General features: G+C 45.4%; 1 protein-coding gene across 1 annotated transcript in view; it reads left to right on the forward strand.

Moving 5' to 3' along the window:
* Positions 1-3,443: 3,443 nt before the first annotated feature.
* NFYC (nuclear transcription factor Y subunit gamma) overlaps positions 3,444-26,256 on the forward strand; it is an 84,868-nt gene continuing 62,055 nt past the window's right edge. Inside the window, exon 1 of the mRNA XM_048500419.1 lies at positions 3,444-3,636. The gene's annotated coding sequence lies outside the window, so the exon portion shown is untranslated. The remainder of the gene's footprint in view (positions 3,637-26,256) is intronic.

A 26,256-nucleotide genomic window follows, 5' to 3' on the forward strand; every position in this document is an offset into this window, starting at 1 on the left:
TGCAGCCCCAGCAACGGATTTCCACAGACAGATGTGGTTTGCTGTTGCCTTCTTCTGCAGAGTCTTCATTGGCTCCCATCCAAGTGCCAATCCCACTCAGCTTCCAGGATCAAGCAATTCCACGCGGCCTTTCCTCTGATCACTTCACATAGTGTGGTATAAGTAAACAGGACCGTATTTTCTATGAGGTATTTACAGTTCTACCCCTGCTTTGAAATGCACTTGTGTTGGGCAGTCTACCTCAGCCTACTTCACAGGGTTGTTGTCAGGATAAAATGGAATGTGGTCCATGTACATTGACTTGGAGGCAGGATGGGATATAAAAAAAGAACTTATCAGCTGTCAATACTGTCTGACGAGGTAATTCCTAAAGAGAAAAGATTTCTTAGTGTAGGCTTTGTCAAGGTGTAGGGACTCTATTTTCCTGAAAAGCTCAGATGCCTCTAATGTTGTGTGCAGCTACAGAAAACTTGAAGAGGCCCGCTCAGGTAAATAACAAGAGCCTGAAAGTTGATGGCTCAGCAAACACACCCCAGGAAGTGGCTGGCAAAACAGCAGAATCGTCACGGACAGCAGACATCACTCCATGAGAAGCTGAGAGACAAGGATGAAAACGTTTTCAGGTGTCCCTTCCAGAGGTCCATTCTGCCAAGGATGCACAAAAAAACTTAACTTCTGCAATAGTCTGTAAGTTGTAACCAGCAGGGCTGGCACACAGAGACCTGGATGTGCGCAAAGAGCAATTGATTTTCCAACTGCAAGCTGGTCATTCTGAACAATGCCTTGTTTTCTGATGAAGAGGCTCTTGGGTAGGCAATGGAACATCACGTAATGAGTAAGGGAGAATACAGTTCAAAAAACAAAACACAAAAAGATGGACAGAAGTATTTTCAAGCCAGCTTCACCATCTTGCTTGAAATAACATGCCCGTTTGAGCTGGAAGCACACCGGGGAGCTCATGCAGCAGACTCACCAGATGTTGTATATCCAATAGGTGGAATGTTTATGCATCCCTGAACATCTGTAAGCACATTTTCACACAGATGCCACTCAGGTAGGACCCTAAAGGAGACTCGTCTAGAAATGAAATGAGTTTACAAGGGAAGAGGTCAGAATGAAAAGTTTCTCTTGATCTCCTAAGTCACAGGTGTCAAACTCGCAGCCCTCCAGATGTTATGGACTACAGTTCCCAGCATGATGCTGGTAGGGGATGATGGGAACTGTAGTCCATAACATCTGAAGGGCCGCAAGTTTGACACCTATGATCTAAGTAGTTTAGTTTTGGTTGTAGTTGAATTGGCAGGCCCCAGAAATGAAGAAGTGCTAAGCAACTGCCCCATGGATGTAAACAGCTAGACTGAAAGATAGCCTTCCAACCCACACCCCAGTGAGTCATACATTCTTTCCAACATGAAAAAGGGTATTGCAGCAGACACTTGTATGGTTCCGCATCTAACTAGTCAGAAACAAGTTAAGTCAATTGAAGTCAAAGAATGGTCAAACACTTTTACAGCATTATGTTCTTAGAACAAGAAAAGTATACGTGATTCCTTGATGCGATATTTTTGCTGTTTACAGAACCAACTGAGTTAACTGTTAGTGCGAAACAACCCTGAGGTGCATCAGACCAGCTTCTCTGGGAAAAGAGGAGGCACCTTTAACTATCAAAAAGGGCAATGCTACAGATTATGGGTCTTGCAGGGACAAAAAACATGTGGGGGGAAGAGGCTGCCATGAGAATGGGAATAGGGCCAGACCAAAGAGGAAAAACTAATGGGAATCCAACCATCAACTTCCAGAAGTGGTCTTCACTACTAATGACTTTATGTGTTACTGATAAGAGATAAATCAAATCCCAAGTGCCCTGGGCCTGATTAGAGAAGGCTTAAGCCACCTCCCCCAAATTGTTTTCTTAACCTGAAATGGCCCATGGAAGTGCTCTTTGTGCTTATGGAACTTAAATGACTGGTGTATTATCGAAGGCTTTCACAGCTGGATTCAACTGATTGTGGTGGGTTTTCCGGGCTGTGTGGCCGTGGTCTGGTGGATCTTGTTCCTAACGTTTTGCCTGCATCTGTGGCTGGTATCTTCAGAGGTGTATCCCAGAGAAAAGTCTGTTTTACACTGTGTCTAGTGAGAAGGGATTGTTTAGTGGGGTATATTGTCCATGTCCCAGGGTGGGGAACCAATCAATAAGTGTTTGGGTGGAACTTGCTATGCAAAGGTGTGGTTGAGTGCATTGTATTGCAGGTGGGGTTATCAATCCATTTTTTAAGTACTGGGAGCCACGCTTTGTTAATTTTCAGTCTCTTCTTTCTTGTTGAAGTTGTCTTGGTGTTTGTGAATTTTAATGGTCTCCCTGTAGTATCCTTCCGTATTGTCCAGAATTTCAGTGTTCTCAAATAAAATGTTATATCCAGTTTTCTTTAACAAAGGATGGTTAAGGGTTAGGGTTAAATGACTAGGGCTGCTACAATCCAGGTGGCATCTGGAATTCTAGAATTCAAACACATCTCCAGACTGCAGAAATCTGTTCCCCTGGAGGAAGTGAAAACTTTGGAGGGTGGAGTCTATGACATGACATCCTTCCTGAGCTCCCTCTCTTTCTCAAACTCTCCCCTTCCCAGTTTGCACTCCCGAATCTCCAGGAATCTTCCAAGGCAGAGTTCGCAACCTACTAATCAGTTTGTGTCAAGCTTTCTCTTAGTCGATTGTAGTCTCAGAGTTTTGGTGTAGGGTCAAGGCACTTGGCTGGAGTTGTTTCTCTCCCATACTCCCTTTTTTAAAAAGACACACAGTCATTCACTCATTCTACCTCGCTTGTACACTTCTTGTGATTATTTTTATACCATTCTTCTGGTGCCGCCCACTGTTTCATTTTAGAATGGTTGCCCTTGCTTTTAGAACAGTTATGACATCTAACACGCATAACTGCATTTGTGTATGTGATTGGAATGGTGCAATTCACCGTTTTGCAGATGGCTATTTGCTGGGGGGGTTTGTTTATTTTGCAGATTATATTATTATGCTATCATAAGTCACTTCGGCTGCCAATATAAACTAATAAAATGCAATGCCATTCAACACTTTCACAATGGAATCTCTCTCCGCAATCGCTGGATTGCAGCCCTACGCAGAGTATGGCGATTGCCACAGCCCTGGCGACCTCTACGAGGACGACGCCTTCCAGGAATCAGTTTTAACAATATAATTTCCTTAACACCAAGTGAAAACTACTGTTCCCATTATTCCACAGCAGCAGCTACGGTATGCCCCAAGGGTCAAAATCACGCCTTTATTCCTGAAGTCTCGCGATATCGCGTAGAGACTGTTCCTAATGGAGCAAGGAACGGCTTACGTCTTCGCGCCTGCGCAGTGACCCAGACCGGGTGGTGAAAGAAATCAGGCGCGTAAAGAAGACGAGAGGAGGAGGAGTGAGGGGGCGGGGCTTTCCCGACGTCTCAGTCCCTGCCCGCCGCCATCTTGTTTCATCGCTGCTTCGTGCTCCGTTCGTCACATCCCCGCCCCCCTCGCTTCGGCCGGGAACGCGCGTCGGCTGGAGCTGGCGCCCCGGGATTCGCTCCGGGGGCTGAGGCCGCCAAAGCGCGGCAGGAGCCACGGACGCTAGTTACACCGGTGAGTCGACGGGGGCGCGGAAGCGAGGGAGGGGGGTCGCGAGGGGGAGTGGCGGTTGGGCTCTTACCTTCCCCTCCCCCTCCTTCTGTCGCTGCCATTCACTCTCCCCGGCTCGCCGTTGGTTGAAATTTGGCCCCCTCCGCCTCTCGCCGACTGTTTTGATTGGCGGGCCGTGGGGGAGGCGTGCCGGCGTTGCCTTTGCCCGGGGATTGGGTGAATGTCAGCAGCGGACCGTGGAGAGGACAGAACAGCGCTACAACGATGGCCTCCCAGCGGTCAGAACTGCTGATGGGCGGGAGGGGCGTGGTCTTGGGAAGAGGGTTCAGATTCAAAAGGGAAAGAGTTAACGATGATAGATCGGCTGGCGGGAAAGGCGGCCTCGCGGAGACCTCAGTGTTGCATAAATCTTTCAGTGTTGTGTAAATATTTCCGTGTTGTATAAATCCTCAGCCTGCTTCATTCTTGATGGATAGCTGCAGTACAACTTCAGTTTCAGTCCGCTTGATAGTTTAAGAATGATTTTTTTTAACAGAAAACTTGCTTTGTGTGTCAGGGGTCCTCACCCGCTTTTGCATTTGACTATTCCTTGCACTGAATCATGTTTTGACGTGGCCTGGTGTGTGTGTCAAGCCTGAGCAGGAAGGCAATTGGCCTGTGAACTTTTCCCCTGGCCCCTAAGGTGTGCGTGACTGGACAATGGGGCGAGCTAATTTCCCTAAGGTGATTGAATCAGTCCTCTGAGCAGATCATTACTTATCCGCACCCATCCCATCAATCAGTATTCAAGGGAGTCTCATCTCATCTAGCCTCTCCTATCGTTTTGTTGGAGCCCTGGAAAAGCAATCAATTATTTGTGTCTGGCTTTCCTGCCAGCTTACCTCATATCACCTCAGGACCCATTTTGGGGGATAAATATTGGTCCTTTGGATGTTCAGAAAGTCTATGTTCTGGGTCTGTGCGCACACCCCCACTTGCATCTGAGCGCTTTCTTTTACTCTTGGAGACACTGGTGATTTTCCTCTTTACCTCTGCTTTCCCTGGACATCACTTCAAGGCTGGTGGCTATCAGCCATTCCTGAAGCCTGATCCAATGTCCTCCTTTTTTTCGTAGTCAGTTCTTACGTGCTTTGTGAGCATATGTTCATTGCTTAAAATTTATTCCTTGTCTCATTATTCTTATTTAATAAAACCATATTTTAATTATACAACTGCCTGTTTTTTTAGAGCTTTCCTGGCATACATAGGTTATTGATCCCAGCCACCCTTTTCCTTTTCTGTGTCTGATTAATTCCTCCAACCAGAGGAAAGACTTCCTCAGAGTAATAGAGTTGCCTAGAGATATGTTCTAGGCTGCTCTGAGCAAGAGACAGCCTGATCTCATCTGATTTCAGAATATAAGCAGGGTCAGTCTTGGCTAGTACTTGGATTGGAGACCACCAAGGGATACCAGGGCCACTAAGCCGAGGAAGGCAATGGCAAATCTTCTGTTAGTCTCTTGTCTTGAAAGGCCTGGTGGGTTGCCATAAGTCGACTCTTTTAGACACACAAGACAAAACTAGCAAAAAGATAGCCATGTTAGTCTGTTGCAAAAGAAAATAAAAATCTACTGCTAAGGTAGGGTGTGACTCATGAAAGCTCACATTAGAATTAACATTGTCAGGATTTAAGTTGCTTCTACATTTTTGCTTCGTTGATGCCTAGGCCTTCATGGCTGCGGTTATGAGCATACTTACTGGTTGTGTAACCCTATGAAATTTCTTACCTTTTCCTCTTGATCTCTTAAACATATTGAGATTTAACAGTCATTTCAGCACTAAGTTTGTTTCACTGAATGCAGCACATATAGTTAACTATTTCTTACTTGTGTTTGATGGATCTCCTAACTCTAGTGTGAGCTCTTCATCCACCTCTTGTTAATTTTTGAAACATGGTTGTTGGTCAGTACCCTTCACTTTGGTGGAATTTAAGGTTTGGGTCTTGTGTGGGATGCAGATACTGGGTACTGGACCAACCTTTGAGTTAAAGGCCTGGAAGAAGAGTTTAGTGTACTGTGGTGGGGGTAGAAAGTATAGGTAGTGAAGAAGCAGGTTGTGAAGTTGTTTTGCGGGCAGGTGGTGAGAAGATAGCTGGGCTGTGTTCTGCGCAGAACTGGGGAAGAAGAAGGCCATCAAGAGTGTACACCCTTGTAAGTAGAGTAGACACAGAAATGTGCCTTTTGAGAAACAGAAATGTAAGTGTAGGGGAGGAGAGAACTACGTGCATCTGAGTTTTGAAATGGAACAATCATCCTAGTGAAGTGTGGAGAAAGAAGTCAAGTGTGAAGATCACAATGGAATACAGTGCTGGAAGTTGAAAAGTCTAGTAGAATTAGTGGCATGTGTGCTGGAGAGAGATCTGGAAAGTAGCTTGCAATGAGCATAGTAGAGTAGATAAAGGGCAGTCAGTGAATGAGTGTTTAGCGTTCAGTGTAAACAAAGGATTTTTTTACATGAATGGAGGTAAACAGCCGATGGGCAGCCAGTGCAGAATTTTAGTTTCAGAGGATGGGGATTAGCATAGTGGCTTGGGAGATTATTACTGCTCTATAACTGTATATGATGAATAATAAAGTAGCATGACAGACTGCTTCCTTAAACCATCTATACATGATAATGTAGTTGAAATGAAGCGAAAAGTTTCCAATGTATTTGTGGACTTGGACTAAATATCTGTAAAATGGCGTTAAGGTAAAATTAGCTATATATAAGGCAGCTTTGGATGGGTGCAGGTCCAGACTGCCATAGTTTTGCTTTTTGTCATGTAATCTTTTGGGAAGCAACTAATTTCTACACTAATTAACGTTCCCCATTTTTTAGTGCACTTTTGTCTAGCAATACTAACTGAAGACATTAATGGATCTGGCATCTCAATTTTTTCTTGTACCTAGTAATGAAGCAGTCCTAATTGAACTATGATGTGCAATCCCTTCACTTTCTGTAAAACACATGTCAGATTCCTTAATGGTTGTAGAGGCGGCTAAGCTCTATAGCGGAAAGCTGCTTATGGAATTGCATCATCAGCACTACTGTTCATGGAAATGTTTATATCAGAAGTGTATAAGGAGAGTAAATGGGTCATCTCTTCCCAGTGATAAATTGTAATGGTAGTGCAACAAACTTTTTATAACCCAACGGTGTTACTTTGTGAAAGCAGAGTATACACTGCCCTAGAGAGGGAAAGCAACACTAAATTTTAAACCCGGAATTTTTCTTGTCCTGTGAAATATTAAGACATCCAGAAATATTCCACAAACCGAGTCTTCAAAGTGTCGACTTGACTATCATTGTCAGTTCAATTGCTTGTAGATCTGTTGTTGGAGTTACTTCCCTTTATATCTTCCTAAGCATGCAGTGCAGCACAACTAGTTACTTGCATATGTACTTTCTCAGAATCAAATTCTGCCTAATCAAATTCTGCTACTCCTCATTCTTGCTCTAACTGCTCCACTATGTAGGTGATTGAACATGCAGTGAGATCGCTCACAAATCATGAATCAATCTTAAATGTTGTGCTTCAATGAAATCCTACCCTGGAGTGTTCATAGAGATGCTAATTTTAGTAAAATGTATTTATTCATTAACCTTTTGGCTCAAGGTGGCTCTAGTGGCCACCACTTGGTTTGAATTGGCAGCACCTGTGCGTCTGCATAATATAGTTGAGACCAAATGCAAACGAGTTCATAAGGCATTTGTTGCTGTTCTCCATGAAGTGAACAAATCAGGTAATGATCTTGCAACTTATCACTTGAACATGGTAAGGTGACTGTTGAATGTGTTTGTGATAAAAATTTGTGGCATTCCTTGGCCCCTCCAAATCTTATTTGAGGGATGTTTTGTAATGATAGAGCTGCCTCTTTAAAAAGAGTAGATAACTTCATGTGATTAAACTTCACGTGAATGCATGAAGGGAGGTCTCAACCAATATGGGGTCCTGGAAAGATCTGAGGGGTGAACAGGTTCATAGCCAGTTTTTTCAAAAGATTAACAGTACTCCAGAGAATGCACCTTCTAAGTTTGTGATACATGCACATGATGCACTGTTGTCAGGTAAGTATTCAGTGAGACCCTTGTGCCTGATGGCATTTAGCCAACTTTTTAATGTAAGATGTGGCACACAGCAAACTGAAATAATGTTTCCATGGGTCCTTCAAAGAGGTTTAGAATCTGGGGTTTTATCCTCAGTACAGGGTAAACAGTATAAAACTATCTCTCCTGAGAAGCCATTGTAAGTGAAGAGAAGGGATGACCTAAAATTCCCAATGCTCTTCAGTACTTGTAAATCACCCCTTGAGTGTCTTCATCCCCCCCGCCCCCCTTCTCCTGGAATCACTTACAGTATGTTTTTGGGGAGAGAGCAGTGTGCTAGGAACAGCTGTGAAGAGGAACCCCATGGCATATCAGTCTAAAGAGTGACTCCCAACTTAACAGAAACAGGGCTGTTATTAGAAGATGGAACTATTCTGAATTGTTGTGGGTCCTGCTGTTCTTTTCTTAAGACAAAACTCCCCCAGTCTTCCTGTTCCTCTTTCAAACTCTGTCCTTTTGCTACTACTGCCATTTTTCTCTAAATCCTATTATACCTCTGGATTGCAATGCATGCTTCCTGTGATGCAACACCTCAAATACTGAGGTATGACTTTGGTCCCTAGAGTAACCAGGATGAAAAGGAAGAGAAAATGGTAGTGGGAGCTCATAATCTCCCCCCCTCCCCCTTTCCATGTACAGGTCAGGCAAGAATAAATGCCATATGCTTTCCATCGTTTGGAGTCCTTCATCTGCTCGTAGGCAGCCTGCAAAATATGGAAGATTGCTGGCTAGTGTTCTGCGGGTTATAGATGCAGTTCTTATGAGTGTTTTATGGTTTGTTGTTCTATGTGTATGGCAGTTTGCCATGATGATTTGACTTGATGCCGCTCAATAGGACAGATTTAGATGGAATGTTTTGCTTTGTTTCATGTGAAAGGCTTAAACTTAAACACTGCTATTAACACTGGAGACGCCTTTGTGGATCCAGTAACATTTTACACAGTACAGCATACTTTTTCCAATACCCAGGCATCTTTGGGTATCTGCCAGAAGGGGATTGTCTTCTCCTGTTGTTTATATGGCATTTGCTTATCTCCAGTCCCACATTTTTTCAACTTTGGTGCTTTTCTTTCTTTATTGTTTAAATTACAAGAAAAGAGATTCCACCTAAACATTAGGAAGAATTTCCTGATGGTAACGGCTGTTCAACAGTGGAATACATTGCCTCAGAGGGTGGTGGAGTTTCCTCCTTTAGAAGTTTTAAAACAGAGGCTGGATGGCTATCTGTTGAGAATGCTTTGATTGTCTGTTCCTGCATGGCAGGGGGTTAGACTGGATGACCTTTGCGGTCTCTTCCAACTCTGATTCTACAAAAAAAGGGTATAATGCACAAATCGGCATTTGACTTCTCGAACAAAAGTTTATATTTTCAAAGCATTAATATTTTTAGAAGAATAAAAATATAGATTTGTTTTTAAAACTCTATTCCAAAAATAATTTAAGAAAATTGCAAAATGATGATATCAACATTTAAAACATTATTAGTCCATTATTTAAAACTTTATTAGTCAATTCAGCTTTCAATAGTTCTAACCAAGTTTTCTATCGTATGACTGATTCACAGAACAGTTCGTGTCTGTAGTTTTTATTCTTGAATTCCAGGGCCAGTCTATGGCTTCAAATGTTTCTAAAAAATAAAATAGAAATTAAGCAAAGCAATCACAGATTTTTTAAAAATGTGTGTATTAATTGTTTGACTGTCAAGTCTGAAGCACATCTTCAGAAGAGGTTTTCACATATGGAGAGACCTACTTTTTCCAAATTAGGATTATTGGTTTTTTCCATCATACAATAAAAGTAATGAGACTAAAGTAAAAAAATAATGATGGTTTCTAAAAGCCCAGGATATTTAAAGTGCAACCCTAAGAAAAGTGACACTCTTCTAAGTGCAGTGAAGTCAATGAAATTAGAAGGGTATACCTTTGCTTAGAACTGCAGAATTATACATCCACCTCCCCCCCCCCCCCAAGTGATCTTCGGGGATCGATGGAGTGATTTGGCAGTCTTGAACCTGTCTCTGTTACTGCAATGTGGAGCTTTTCATCCACTAATTAAACCAGACCCCTTTTTTCTTACCCACCTCTTTTCTCACTTCTATTAGCCTGGTTTCCTCTTCTTTGAGAGTCTCCCAATTAACCTTTGATTTCTCCGTTATGTGTTTCTGTTGTGTCTTTCCTCTGGCCATACTTCTCCCTCGTAACCGTTTCCTCCCTGAATTTTGAGTATTCCTGTTCACCAGCATTCTTATTTAGAGGCCAGAGTTTTCCTTGTAATCAGAATCTTTTATTCGGTCTCTCTGTTCTTTCTCCATTTGTATGGCTAGATTACCTGTCTGGGATGTGAGCAGCAAAGGCAATAAAAGCAAATCACGTCTTCGCTTGCTGCCCATACATTTATCTGGTACTGAAAGCCAGCTAGGTGTAAGGATTAGGATGTCAGTCTAGGATCTGGGAGAACCTGGTTGGAATCTGCTGGGTGACTTTTGGATCAGTCACAGTCTGTCAACCTAACCTGACCCACATAGTGGTTGTGATGATACAGTGGAGGAGAGGAAAGTGATGTAAGCAGTTTTGACTTCCCATTAGGGAGAAAGGTGGTATATAAAGGAAAGTAAATAAATACTGTGAGTTGTGCTGTCTCGTATCCAGGGGAAGGGGAGGGTTTTCCCTGTTAGGCTAAGAGCCATGGGTGAGTTCAATAACTCTGAGCTGTATTTTGGTCAGAGGCGTAGCTAGACCAGAGTGCGCCTGGTGCACTCTGGCTTTTGCACACACACACACATCCCCGCGCCCCCCACCCCACTTACTTATAGGAAAGGAGCAGGCCGGAGAAGAAGGCCGGAAGCCTGCCTGCATTTCCCTGGGCCTGGTGGGAACTACATTTCCCAGGAGCCCCTGGAAAATGTAGTTCCCACCAGGACCAGGCAATGCAGGCAGGCTTCCGTCCTGCTCCATTCCTAAAAGTAAGTGGGGTGGTGCGCCGCAGGGGGGGGGTGCTGCAGGGGGATTTTTCCATCCCCCACGTGACTAGAAATGGTGCGCCCGGTGCGTCGCACATCCCCCCTGTCCCCTGGTGGCTTCGCCACTGATTTTGGTTACCACATATTTAGATGTTTATTCACTCTACTTAGTATAATCATTATTTTAAAATCACAATACCTCTTCATTTGCAAACACTGGGACAATGTACAGTATCCAGCATGCTGATTATCTATGTAAGCAGCCACTATATTGCAGTATCTTGATCTGTCTGTCGGCTGTTTACCTGCATTCCTCTTCTGAAGGAGCCACCTTTGTCAGACATTCCTCTGATATCAGCAATATGCATTGATTTAAAAGAAAACTTGAGCATCTGCAGTTGATGCAAGAGTTTTTTAGAGCCAAGTATATCTTTGTCAGCCTCATGTGGTTCTCTGACAGTAAATAAACTGGCTGTTTGTTTATCTCTAGCCCTTTTCTAGCACACTCTTAAGCAGAGTTATACCCTTCTAAGTCCATTGAAATCAAAGGGTTTCGAAGAGCGTAAGTTTACTTTGGGTTGCATCATATGACTTTTGGCCAGGATCTGTATGTGTTCGAAAAGAGTACGCCAAGGTAATTAAGTGTGTAACTGCCAGTCGTGTAGGAGAAATGCGAGCATGTCAATATTCTAAATAAATAAAAAAGAATAAGGAAAGACAGAAAAGGAGGATATAGACTTCAAGACTCTTTGCTTGCTTATAGTCTCAGGGATTAATGTTAATTATTTTTTACAGGAATTGTTGGTTAACTAGATAATATCTGTGTTTTCAATGATTATTTGCATTTGTTGGTGACAAATGTCTCTGTCATCTGCCAGAAAGAAAATGTGGCACAAACTTTTGGGGGGGTTCTGGTAAGAGGTATCATGTGCAAAGTTAGGATGTGCAAAGCAGAGACAGCTATAATGAGGGTCAGTTCTCTCCTTGGGAAAGGGGGCTGAGAATTCACTTTCCTCAGTGTTTTACTTCCTCCTTATTGTGGATCTCCTTGGGGGCCTGCATTTTGAAAACATAATGAGAAATGGGTATGTTCTTGAGAAAAATGAATCAAAGGCCCCTTCCGCACACGCAAAATAATGCATTTTCAAACCACTTTCACAACTGTTTGCAAGTGGATTTTGCTATTCCACACAGCTTCAAAGAGCACTGAAAGCAGTTTGAAAGTGCATTATTCTGCATGTGCGGAATGAGTCAAAGTTTTCAGGTTATTTGAATTGCCAAGAAAAAAACAAAATTAATTTTGATAGGTCGTTTGGAAATTCCTGCCTAGAGAGAAATTAGAATGAAGTCAAAAAGATTTGTGAACCCAGCAACTTTACTGCTGCTACCCTATCATAGTTGCAGAGGGAAGTTTTGCGAGGAGACAAGGATAACCAGAAAGTACTCAAGACTATGCTGCACAATGCTGAGAATTATTTCTGGCCATTAAGAAAGGGAAATCTATGTATTATACAGGCATGAGAAGTTTGTGGAAAGATTATTAGGTTAAGGACCTTGCTGAGGAAAAATCCAGAAAAGGAAGCAATGTGGTTTGGGCGTAGCTGAAACCATGAAGATCAAACTTTGTGCTCAGTGGATCTTGCTGGCATTTTCATTCTACCTCTCCCCATTTCCTCTCTTCCTTACTATAGCCTTCATTCCATGTGACTTCCATACATGCAGATCCCACCATTTCAAGCGTACTTTGTATTTTCTTTTTTCTTTTTCTACAGCTTATTAGGGACCTTTCTTTTTCATTAGCAGAAAAGCTGATGGATTCACCCCAGATTTATAGTTAAATTTCTGGGAGAGTTGTTGATAATGCAAGTGCAATATTGGCAAAGTTCCAAAGTGGCCAAGTGAAATCCAATCCTGAGCGGGAAGATAGAGTTGAAAAGCGACTCTGTCAAGAGCAGGCAGACATGTGACAAGATCAGTCGGCTTTGGCTTGATAGTAAAAAGGATGAAATGGAGACTTGGAAATGTGAATGATATTTCTGGGGGATGGGATGGTGGGTGTAATCATAGTTCCACTGAGGAATTTGACTCAAATGGCAGTCCAGTTTTTCAGAGTTGTTAGGAAAAGAACTTGCAGGAAGTAGTGTGATATCAAACAGGAAACTCCTAAAAAAGACAGTAGCAAGTCCACATATATCTCAATGACAGGCAGAGGAACAGAAGATCTGAGTACACTGTGGAAGTTTACATTCCAAACTAGTTCAATAATGAAATTGGGGAGTGAAACATACAGTTAGTAAAACAGAATCAGCAAAAGTCATGTAATTGGCAGGCTATTTCAATCTGAAGAAGCTGCCTCTTGTGGAAAGCACTGTTAAGGGAATAAATCCATTGCCACAACTCAAAGGAAAGTTTAGGAAGATTCATGCATTTTTGCAGAAGCAGTTTGGTGAGATGTTTCTTTACAGAGAGAGCTTGGGGTAGAGTTACAGAAAGAGATGGCATCTCAGGAAGACATTCAAGAAAAATACAGTCTGATCTGCAGCAAGGCTGTAGAAGCCAAAATTAAATCTGAGAGGCAAGAATGAAAGTTGAACAGCTGAAGAATTAAAGCTGGGGGCTTAGGTACCTCAGTCAAAGCTTCAGAGAGCTGGAGATCAATATCCGGTAACCTTTCGGCAAGAGGATGGTAAAAAGATGGATGAATTGCAACACAACAGCAAGCTATTAGTGTGAAACAGACAAGCTGCAGCACCAAGTAGAAGAGCTGTAAAGGACAGTTCACTCCCCACCCCAGTAAAGGTTTCACTAACAGGCTCATGAATGGATGTTAACAGAGATATTTCCAATGAATTCATAGGAAAGATTCTTCTAAAGACGTGGGAAAAACTCTGCCAAGCTTTAAGCTGAAAATGTACTTGAAATTATTCCACAAGAAATAAAAGATGCTACTCAGGAATCCAGCAGTATCAAGCGATGTTTGTCCCTGATAGAGAAAGGAATTGAGAAACTAAAATTGTCACTTGGTGGTTCAGAGACACTGGCATGGAAAAGGCTGCTGAACATTTTGGCAGAGTTTTAATGAACAGCGACAACTGTGGTTGGAGAGAAGAGCTGCAAAGAAATAAAAATTAAGATCTTGCTCTTAGATATTCAGAGAAACCAGTGAATGAGGTCTCCTCCATATTGTTAATTCAAGAGTAAATAATATCCACGTGGCTCAAAAATGCACAGTACATTTAAATTAGTATGCTATTTTTAGCTGCAACTACAAAGCAATATAAGGAATGCATACATGTGTGTTACATTGCTGAGTTGCTTCCACGTGAACATGCGTATCACTAAACTTAGGCGAAGCGCAATGGTCTTTCAGAATGTCATGAAAGAAAAAACTTAGGATAGCGAAGAACATTTCTTCCTAGTTACTAGGGTTGCTTATGACAGAAGGATGGACTGTGATTAGAGATACCCTTGTTTGAGAAGTCTTCAGTCTAAGTTCAATTTGTTAGTATATCCAAATGCAGATGGCTGAACAAATGGGAGTTTGTGTCTTCCCCACAAACTGGGAAGCAAACAGAGCCAATCTGTTCAGGTGCTACCTTTTTTGGGTCTCTTGAGACATTGGACTTAGACTGAAGACTTCCAAAAGCAGGAAGCCTTCATTCAAAGTCTGTGTGGAAGAGAAGCAGGTGGGAGTGCAGAAGCACTGTCATTGTTAATGAGTTTAGTTTTGAATGTCCAAATGGAGCGGTTTGGGAGAAAAGAAAAATATGGAAATAGATCTGGCTGACTCACTTTTAATGTTATTTTTTTCAATAGTTATTTTTTACTTGTTCTTTTACTGCAGCTGCCTCTGCCAAGCTCCTTTGGGGGTTGACGTATCCATTTATTCACAATGCTTGTCAGTTGGAGCATATGAAGTTACATCACTGTGACTATTTGCCCCAACTACTTGGCATTTAGGGTATGCAGAAAGTGAAATAATCATCCCTTGGGTGTTGACAGTTTTCTGGGTTGTATGGCTGTGTTCCAGTAGCATTTTCTCCTGACGTTTCGCCTGCATCTGTGGCTGGCATCTTCAAAGGATCCTCTGAAGATGCCAGCCAGAGATGCAGGCAAAATGTCAGGAGAAAATGCTACTGGAACACAGCCATACAACCTGGAAAACCCACAACACCCTAGTGATTCTGGCTGTGAAAATCTTTAACAATCATCCCTGTTACCTCTTGCTCTCTGTAGGTTGCAAGCTCTTTGGGATCAAGAAACATCTTCCTCATATTGTGAAGCTGTCGACATCAGTGGTAGGATGTTAATAATCATGATGACACACTCCTTTCTTCGAGGCTGCATTAACCATTAGCAGTAGTCGGTTTATAATCCCAAGATTTAAAAAAGCTTGAGGTGAAACTCCCTAGGGAAGTTTGGAGATCACAAAGACATTAGTTTGTTGCTGAACCAATATAGTATGTGTATTCAGTATATATTTATTTATGGTCACAGACCAATATCCTTGAAAGAACAAAGTTCCAGAATAATAAAATGGAAGACATTCAAGGGGAACAATAAAAATAATAAAATTATAAACTTGCTATAAAAATATTTTGAGAAATAAAAGGGAAATATAGCTAATAACTAAAACTATTTAAATTAAAAAACATTTCTTAAAAGATAACAATATTAGTTTAAAAAAGCAATATAACCCAGCTATCCACGAGTTTTATTTACACAGGGACAGAAATTTGCCACCTGCCTCAAGATATTTGACTTTTCATCGGCTAGCAGTTTTTCTAAGTGATCCTTATCCAAACAGGCTGGAAAGCTGTTGAGGGGGGGGGGGGGGAATAATCTTTGCCTGTATCTCCTTATAAAAAGGGCAACAGCAGAAGAAAACATGACCCATAGTCTCAACTTCACCTGTAGTACAAGGACATAATCTTTAAGAAAAATCTTGGAGGACATCTTTCTGGTAATTCCCACCATTGACCTGGGAGGCAGGAACCAAACTTTCTGCTTCCTTTTTCCTGTGAAAGCTACTCAATCAGTTTCAGTCTTTTTCCTGCCTTAGTGGAGAGCAGCTGTTCGGTGCCTAAGGTCCAGCTCAGTCTACAATGCCCTTTCCTTCCTCTTTCCTCATCCATACTTGTACCAGCACTCATGTGCTACCATCTCAGCCTGGCCCTTCCTTCCGCCCTGCCTTGTTGCAGGCTCTGGCTGATGAGGGGGTGCTGCTCAGCGTTGGGCTGTTCTGCTCTTTCTAGAGCCCGTGCCAGGAAATGGCGGGTGAGAATAACTAAGTCACCTTCCTTTTGGGAGATGAGGAGGAGACCATGGCAGCAGAAGCTTCAGGAGAACTGGTCCAGGCGGGGAAGTCCCAATTATGGGCTGCACCAACCTCAGCCAAGAACATGGTGACATGTGCAGCCAAAAGTATGCCAAATGGGATGAGCAGGGCCAGATGGCTGCTGGAGCAAGCATGTCAGCAAAGAATCTGTCCCCTCATCGCAAGGGAGACGTGGTTGCCGTGGGCAGGAGAGCTTCCCACTGGACTTGACCTGTGGGTCTCTTGGAGTCAGCTGAAAATTATGGTCAGGCCAATAGCTCCAATTCAAAGTCTTTTGATTCTCCCTCTGACCTTGCTAGGTTTCTAAAATCCACCATGAGGGAGGAATTTGGGGCCCTAAAGTTCCCTTGCTCACCATAGTGGCCAAGTCTAGGCCTCATCCTTGCCCTACTCACAAGGTGACTGCCTAAAAACAAAAGGGGAATTCAGCTTGGCTCACCAAAGCTGCTAAAAAGAGGCCCAACATAACCCTTCTCAAAGACTCTACTGGTGATTTTGACAGTGAGGTGTGCAGGTAAGAAGGGGAATTCCTCACAAAGAAGAAGGAGAGGATATCCAAGACCCTGAACTCATAACCAGGTTTTTGAGTGGGGAAGATTATGTGTATTTGATTTCTAAAACCATGGCAGCACTAGACCCTAAGAATCAAGGGCATGGCTAGGGAAAAAGGAGCCTAGGGCAGTCCCCCCCCCCCCCCCATGAACATACATGCCCGTACCTCCCCTGCGCCCCACTTACCTTTACTGGTGGTGGGGCCGGGCCGGGGCGTACAGTGGCCTCCACAGAGCCTGGCTAGGGGAGGCCAGCCCAACAGTGGCCTCTGCTGGGCTTCGTGGGGTGGGGGAAGGAGGGGGCATCCAGGTCCTGCGCCTCCAGGTGTCGCGCCTGCGTACACCGCACCACCCCTTCTGACTCAGCCTGCCACTCAGGCAGCAGCCAAGTCAGCTGACGGGTCAAGGCCTGCTTGGGCAGCGCCTGGCTGTTCTGCCTCATTAGCCAGCCAGCCTGCAGCCAGAGGCTGGAGCCTGGGCTGCAGGCTGGCTGGCTAATGAGGAGGCGGAGCAGCCAGGCATCCCCCAGGCAGGCCTTGACCCGTCGGCCGGCCTGGTGGGCCATGGGCATGCTCTCCAGCTGCTGTCTGAGGGGCGGGCCAAGTCAGAGGGGGCAGTGCAATGTGCAGGTTCCATGCCTACACACACTGCGTCGCTCCCTCTGGCTCGGCTCGCCCCTTGGGCAGCAGCTGGAGAGCACGCCCACGGCCCACCAGGACAGACAACAAGCCAAGGCCTGCCCAAGAGGCACGAACACGTAGTGCCCAGGCCCAGGCAGCCAGAAGTGTGGGGGCGATTTTCTGTACCCCCCCCCCCCCACATGACTCAACAGCGGCTACCAGGGGTGTTTGTCCCCGGATGTCCCCGTTGTAGCTGTGTAAAGGATTCAATGGTGTTGATGGTGAAGTAACCTTGAGTGCATTCCACAGCCCGGGCGATGGGCCAGATGCATCGGCGGAGACTTTATCTTTGCGCGGGAGATGAAGCCTCTGTTCCCATGGGAAGCAGGAAGGGGGGATGGGGTGGCTGGTATTATAACCTGTGCTTCTGGCGGGAAGTGTCATTCCTGCCACTGCGTGTACTTGAGCTTTCTAAGATGTCTTAATAAATGGACTTTTACCCCAAAAGCCTTTTATTTCTGCTTCTATGGAATTCCTTACATTGTGGCAGGAATCCTAATTCATCTATATTCCTGTGCAGTGGACCTCTTGTCTTGCGATGGAGAGGTTGAATTTTACTGCGGAAGGTGCGGTAGCCCCCAAAGAGGGCTCCGACCTTTCCCTTCTGGATCTGGAGGAACCAGCAGGAGAACGGGCCTCGCTGGTGGCTCTTTCCCGTCCTCGTATCAGCACGAAGTCTTCCTTTACTCCACGTTGGAACGAGGGACGGACGATGACCATGGGGACTTACATGAGTCGCTTAGGAAGCTGTCCATGGATCGAGGCCTGTGGATCGGATCTCTACCCGTTTGCGTGTGGATTACAAACCTCAGATGCAACCTGTCATGGAGGAGACGGGCTTGACCACCTTTCATGCGGCAACCCAGGAGTCCATTGAACGATTCCTGGACTCGTATTTTGGTGATGCTCCCAAAGAACCACCGTGGCACAGCACTGGGGCCCGTCCAAAGGACACCGGGACTAAACCTGGAATTGGGAGGGGTATCCGTACCGCTTCCCAATCGGACCCCCTAATCCCGGGCCAGCAACCGCACGGAGGTGCCTCGGGAGCCACCGGTGGCTACGGCGGCTACGGTGCCTCCGATGCCTCGCTTCCAGACGACGAAGAGTCCGAGGAAAGCTTGCCTTCCCAGCCGGACCGGTTTCCTCTCCCATCGAGAGGACTGGGATGAGGAAGTGGGGCGACTGCGAGATGCCCAAGCGGCATGGAACCGTGAACGCCAGCTATGGGAGGAGGAACGGGCACAGTTGCAGCAAAAACCTGCAGAGGGACCGGAACAGCAACGCAAAGAAGTCCAGCTTCGAGTTGGACCGTGCCAAAGACGCAGCTCCAGCGACAATATGCCAGAATCGGTCAGTCCATGATAAAGTCCTGGAACATTCCAGACTGGATTTACAACGGCAACGCTAAAGCGTTCAGGCTCTGCGCACGCAAAGTGAGCTCACTGAAGCCCTTAAACGGGACGAACTGGCTAAATTGGGAACGAGAAAAAGCTGCTTTGCATGCGCACCAGGATGCATTGGCTCGCAAGGAGAGGGATCTGGCTGCGCTGGAGAGGGAACTAAGGAGGCAGCAGACGGGAGGACCAAGTTGGAGTCTATGCTGTTACTGATCATGCCGGTGCCAGGGGCCACGTACCTAGGTCCTGCCACCCAAACGCCAGCGGCACCGCCAGCGCCCCCGATTCCGGCTCCCCCCGTACAACAGCTGCCTGCCCAACCTGCTCAACCCGCGCAACCACCTCCCCAGCAGGCGCCAAGAGCCGTCGAACGGGGCTACTATCGGCCTCCGATACCAGCCCGTTTTGATGGGACCGCTTCCAAACTTCCTACTTCATCTTGCAACTCAATGCCCACTCTGGAAGACTATGATGATCTATACCGGTCTGAACGCGAAAAAATCACGGGACATCGGCTCAGTCCTGGATGGGGCAGCACGACTGGTTCGTGACTGTTTTGGATTTGCAGGATGAGGACTCTCGTCACAGTGCCCGCATTCCTCCAAGCTTTAAGAGCGGCTTTCCAAGATCCAGGCGCTGAGAATGAAGCCATCCGCACCATCAAAACCATCCAGCAAGGCAACCGCCGTTTGCAGAATTTGTCCGTGAATTTCGTGCGGCGGCTGCTCGAACTTCCTCCTGAGTGGCCTGAGCGCATGAAATCGCGAATACTTCTCGGATGCTGTGGACAGCAAACTACGTGAAACGGTGTTTTAATTCGGGTTCCTCGTACCATTGCAGATTGGATCCAGTTAGGGTCTCAAGTGGCGGCCCTCTCCGCTTGGAATACAGCCATCAAGCGAGGCCGCACCATGTACCCTAAAACCACTACTGTGTCCACCAAATCAACCGCTTTCCAGCCGCTTCCTACCGAAAACCACTCTTCTGAACGCCCGTCGCCGACTTGGGTTGTGCCTTTTGACTGGGCGGAGGGCCAGGTCATCTAGCACTTCCCAACTTGTCCTTTAAGAAGCAAAAAACCAACCGCTCCAGCTCACAAGGCGCAAGACTCCGTCGGCCAAACCACCACGCATGGTCCAGGAACAGCCTCCCCCACTGGCCTGGGTCTAAAAGCCCGGTGACCGGCGCTGACTCCCAGAGGAGGGGGGGAAGCAGCTGTTTGTCTTCTTCAGCCCTCATGGACATGGGCCCGACTCTCTAGGACGCGGTGAGTGAAGGCAGCGCTCCCATTACTGTTCAAGCATTTCTGGCCAACCCCCGCTAAACACACTTTCTCGCATTATAGCGCCTCGAAGCCCTTGTGGGATTCCCGCTGCTCCCACTGTTTAATGCGGCCCCAGGTGGCAGAGAGGAGCTTCCGGCTTTAGGACCGAATTCCCCTGGCTAAGCTCCATACCATTCACCGGCAAATGGACCGGGCAGCCCCTCGAAACGTAAGGTCCGGCCCAGTACAAAACACAGCCGGTTCTCCTCCATTGCGCCGACCATTGGGAGAAAAATTAGTTTTATTTTGGCGCCAGTGGCCAAACACTCCATAGTTTTGGGCATGCCTTTGGTTATTGTTACATGAACCAAAAATTCATTTTGGAAGGAGAGGGATCCTAGAATTGCACTGACCCTCCTCTGTGGTGAACACATGAACTGGGAAGAAAACCCAACGCCTCCTGACACACCCCTCTCTGTAGCTTTCCCCTCAGTGATTGCTCCCCGATTCTATTGGCATCCCACCTGCATATCAGGATCTTAGCCAGAGTTTCCTTTTCAGGAGCAGGAATGCCATCAGTTGCCCCCACAGAGACACTGGACTGTAAAATTGCTCATACAACCAGGGGCACAACTACCCAAGGGTAGAATCTACCAAGCATGAGTCCCAATGAGGAGAAGGAACTTCGAGCCTTCTTAGATAAGAACCTTGCTCATGTTTCATATCATGACGGGCTACTTCAAAAAACACACACACGCTGCTCCCGCTTTGTTTGTCAAAAGAAAGATGGGTCTTTACGGCTTTGCACAGATTATCGAGGTCTCAATGCGTGTCTCCCTGTCCAATAAATATCCTTTGCTCTTTTGATCAAGGACCTTTAGATGCACTCTCTGCAAAGGACGATTTTTACTAAATTGGACTTTGGAGAGAAGCTTACTACAGAGTCAGAATTGCTGAAGGATATGGAACACCTGACTGCGCTTTTAACACAAAGTTTGGACAGTTTGAATATTTAATAATGCCATTCGGGTTAAGGTGGGGCCCCCGGAGCTTTCATGGCCCTTATCAGAACGAAGTTCTCCATGATTTACTGTACAAGGGAGTGGTTGTATACTTAGATGATCGCTGCTTAATTTACTCAGCAAAACTAGTAGAAGAGCATGAAAATATTGGTTCGAGAGTAGTAATTGAAACGCTTTGCTTGACAACTCTCTCTTTGCCAAACTCTCCAAATGCTGCTTTCATCAGACCTCCATTGACTATTTGGGTTACCGATCTCAGCCTCGAGGGGCTTAAATAATGGATCCTGCATAAAATTGAAGCAGTTCCTCCAATGGCCTGCCCCCACCAACCAGCAAAGAACTCCAGTCATTTCTTGGTTTTGCTAATTTCTATCGGTAGGATTTTATACCCCAATTTGCTGAACTGACTCTCCCTCTCAAGCAGACCTCTTACGCGACTAAGGGTAAAGATCCACTGTCCGGCCACAGCCCGGCCCCCCCTTTTTTGGTCTGAGAAATGTCAAACAGCCTTTCAACTATTAAAATTCATCAAGCGTTTACTCACCTTAACCCATCCTAAAAGCACCCTGGACCCGGATCTCCCGCTTGTGGTTCACGTGGACTTCTCGACAAAGCACTTGGGCAGCCCTGTTGCAGAAAAATAAAGATGGTAGACTGGTTCCCTGGTGCTTATTTGTCAAAAAAAAAATTCTCTGGTGCCGAACTCAACTGGACTGTGGAGACAAGGAGACTGCGCGCCATCAAAGCAGCACTCTCCACTTGCATACCACTGGCTGAGGGGGCTAAGCACCCCTTCCAAGTTTCAGGTCGGATCATAAAACCTGGCAGCTCTTTCCACCCCCCTCAAGATGTCCGCAAAACAACTTCAAGCTAATGCGATTTCTTTTCTCGCTTCTCTTTACAGTCCATTTTTTTCCCTGGGAAAACCAACAAACTGGCTGACGCCAGCTAGCAAATTTCACCTCGGGAGTGGGGGGGGTGGAGCTGCCCACGCAGACATTCCACGCCACTGTTCTTACCCCTCCCAGTTGGGGTTGGCTGTCACCCGCTCTCAAACGTCCACTTCTCCTCCACCCCCCCCATTCCCAGTCTCGTCTCTCCTTTCCCGCGGAATTGGAGGAGGCGGGCTGCGTGGAGCCTCCAGCAGCCGAGGGAGACTCCCACCGCGCTTTGGAGAATGGAGTTTGGCGGAGGGGGGAATGTTGGTATGTGCCTCCCCCCCTCCTCAAGTAGCGTTCTTGAAGCTTGCCACGCATGCCCGCTCAGCTGGACATTTTGGCTTTTTGAAAACTCTGCACTTCTAGCCCGCCGGCAGTTCTTGGTGGGCGCTGCGAATGCGCAAAGACATTGAGGCATACAAGCATTAAAGGTTGCTCGGCTTGTGCAGAAGCCAAAACTATCCCGGGAAAGCCCCATGGACTATTGAAACCTCTCCCGGTAGCTTCCCGCCTCTTTGGGAAGTCATCTCCCCATGGATTTCATTACAGATTTGCCCGAAAGTCATGGCAATACGGTTTTGCGGGTGGTGGTAGACTTATTCTCTAAGCAGTTTCTCCATTTTATTCCATGTGCTTCCCATCCCCTCCGCTCCTAAGTTGGCACGGCTGTTTATTCAACATGTTTACCGCCTCCATTCCTCACTGGCATATAGTGGTCTCCGGATCAAGGCCCCCAATTCATCCCCAAAGTTCTGGAAGGCGCTTTTAGGGTTGTTAAGGGCCGCTTCGGCCGTCACTTCCCCCTACCACGCCTTCAAAGTGGACGGCGGTGACGGAGCGAACTACCAGAACCCTAGAGCAGTATTTACGTTGTTACACCAACTACCACCAAGACAACAGGTGCGAGCTTATTCCGCTTAAGGAGTAATGCCTATAACACGCGGTTCATAGTAGTACAAAGAAAACCCCCTTTGAAATTAGGCCCAGTCGCTTCTTCCGCCGTTGCCACAACTGCCCGCGAAAGCGGCTTTTGACACCCCAGAATTTCAACAATGGATTTCATCCCTAGCCGAGGGATGTAAAGTCGGTCCAGACCGCCTTTACAACAAGCAAAGGACTCCTAAAAACTGCAAGCGGATAAACACCGCTCGGATTTCCCTCTGCATGCAGGGCTCCCTGGGTGTATTTATCTACAAAAAAAATCTCAGAGACGCGCATAGATATTCCAAACTTGGCAAGAGATTTGTGGACCTTTTCAGATTACTAAAGTGATTACCGATGTCACTGCCCGCCAGGGGATTTGCCTAACTCTCTTAGTAACATCCATCCTGTCTTCCATTCCAGCTTACTTCAAGGAGGCTCCCGCTTCCGATGCTTGGCACGCATTCACCGGAGAGGCCCCCACCGACTATTATTGATGGCCACAAACACTACTTAAATTGACGCTTATCCTGGACTCTCGCTTTAATCGCGAACGCTTGCAATATTTAGTTTCTTGGGCGGGATATTCCTCTGGGTATAATCAATGGGTTTATTCCGAAAACATTGAAGCCCCCCCACCTCTTATTGCTGCTTTCCAATCACAAATTTTCCGCACAAAACCTGGGGGGAAGGGTTTTCTTTAGGGGAGGCAGGAGTGTAAAGGCGATTCAATGGTGTTGATGGTGAAGCAACCTTTGAGTGCATTCCACACACCGGGCGATGTGGGCCAGATGGCATCGGCGGAGACTTTATCTTTGCTGGAGATGAAGCCTCTGTCTCTATGGGAAGCAGGAAGGCTGCATGGGGTGGCCGGGCATGGCACCTGTGCTTCTGGCGGGAAGTGTCATTCCTGCCACTGCGTGTACTTGAGCTTTCTAAGATGTCTTAATAAATGGACTTTTACCCCAAAAGCCTTTTATTTCTGCTTCTATGGAATTCCTTACAAGCTGCCCCACTGCTCCTAATGCAGATGATGGGGATAAACTGGCTTTAAAATCGATGCATGAGGGAAAGGGGGAGTTCATACCTGTTGTTCACCCCAAAGGAAACGTTTTTCCTTTTCCTCAGTATTTTGAAACTCAGGTGAAATCAGAATGGGCCAGACTTGTGACCAACAAGCAGATATCCAGCATGGCAAAAAAACCTGTATTCTTTGGCTGCTAACACTTGTGATTTATTACAGGTCTCCCTAGTAGATTCCCCTAGTAGATAATGGCACTGCAGAACCATGGCCCAGTCTCTGAGGATGGGGAGGAGCACCCGAGGGAAAGTTTCGATGAGGTTGATCAGTGCATCTGGAAGGCCCATGAAGCAACAGCCATGGCCATCAGGGCCTTGGCCACAGCTTCCCTAGTGGCAAGAGCAGCTATTGTCTGGGTGTGAAAATTAACTCAGTTATTGCCAGCGGAGAACAAGCACCTCCAAGAGGGAGCAAATGGATTGCTGAAGACTTTCTTTAGATTTTATTAGAGCTTTTTTTCTTCATATTTAAAAAAGCAACCATTTTTCACTTTTACTATTTTAATTCCAACAATGTCAATGTACCTCATAAAATTATGTCTTCTCTTTACCTCAAAATGTATTATCCCACTTAAAATGTGTTTCCCTCCTCAGAATGTATTTTCCTGCCTAAAATAAGTTTTTCTCGTCAGGATGCTCTATCCTGCCGCTGTCACCAACCAAGATGTCTACTCATTTCTTTACAAATAAACATATAGAAGGGTAAAATAATGTTTACTTCTTTCTCTCTCTTCCTATATTTCTCTGCCACTAGGAATTTGATTCTAAACCTCTTTTATTCTTTCCCTTGAAGTAGTGTGTCCAAGCTTTAATGTAGTTTCAAAGGGCTATAGTATGGTCCCGAGGAATTTACTAGTGTGGGATTCCAGGTTACTTCTAGCAAATTAAGATTTTATTTATATCTAGGCCACATTAAGCTTAAAACGTTTGCAACAAATAAAACAACGGAGGCAACAACTTCTGAGGTGACTTTTACTTAACATCAATTCACTTTCACTCTTTTACATCTCTGAGATCAGATCCGGATTTGACTTGTTTTCTAGGCTCTCACTCTCAGTGAAGCACAGACTGTCAGTCTCCAGCAAAGACTCCTGTCTCTCAAGTTGAGTGCACACTCTTTTGGTTCAGCACATAATGTTTTCACTCTCTCTCAAGTTTTGTATGCAATCTGATTCAGTTTAGCTCAGACTGACCCCCTGTCAGTCTACAGCAGACTACTGTCTCTCTGCTAAGTTTTCCACACAATCTGACACTCTCTGAGTTCAGCACAGACTCTATGGTCACTTTCCTTGCTCTCTCATCCCTGTCTCACCCACCATCCTTCTACAATTTACCTCTCATTTTAAAGAAACACACGTGCAACATTTTAAAACATTAAAGTCCTGTTTGCTGTAATGGATTGATTTCTTGTAGTAAAACGTATCAGTCTTCTTTACTTCTGCAGTAAATTCTTTTGGGCTGGAATCGTAGCTGAACATTTTATTGACCCTTTTTACAAGCCGAACAAAATGTTTATAATGAGTACAAATACTATGCAGCATGTATATTTTGTGGTGTAAACAAAACTCCAAATGGAAAGAAATGATAATTTGGACCAATTTTCTTCCTATCTTGTAGGAAAAAAATCCTTCAGACAGTGGATGTTCTGTGCAGAATTAATATGCATTTCCTGACAAGAATAATATTAATTAATTCAGAATATTTCTGCACTGCCATTTCAGAGTCCTGCTCAAGGCAGCTTACAATTAAAACAATGTAACAACAAGCCATTGGTCATAAACAGTGTAAAAAAACCTTCATAAAGCAGAAGCAGACCATTTAAAAAGCCTGATAAGATTTTAAAAATGCCCTGACCTGGATATTCCAGGCTAGCCTGATCTCGTCAGATCTCAGAATCTAAGCAGTTAGCAGTGGTTAGAATTTGGATGTGAGACCACCAAGGAAGTCCAGGGTCACGAGGCAGGCAACAGGGTGGCCATAAGGCAGATGTGACTTGATGGGGAGGGGGAGAAAGATAAAAGCCTCTCGTTAAAAGTCTAGTTACGAAGATGAGTTGTGGCCTGGAACTTAAAAGAAAGCAAAGTAAGCGCCAGACGAGTGTCAAGTGGGGAGAGTGTTTCAGAGGTATATTGCCTTTGTTGAAAATGTCCTATCTCTAGTAACACCCCCCAAGTAATGTCTGAAGGCAAGGGCACCGAGAGAAGGGCTTGAGAGGCGGATTTTAACAGGTGGACTGGATATTGCAGGAGGAGAAATTAAGCATTTGAAAGGGCAAAGTGATCAAAGTTTCAAAATGAATCACAGCTTAATAATTTAGCGTATCAGATTTATTTATTTATTCGA

The sequence above is a fragment of the Sphaerodactylus townsendi genome, linkage group LG06 (assembly GCF_021028975.2).
Source record: "Sphaerodactylus townsendi isolate TG3544 linkage group LG06, MPM_Stown_v2.3, whole genome shotgun sequence".
In the NCBI taxonomy this organism is placed as follows: domain Eukaryota; kingdom Metazoa; phylum Chordata; class Lepidosauria; order Squamata; family Sphaerodactylidae; genus Sphaerodactylus; species Sphaerodactylus townsendi.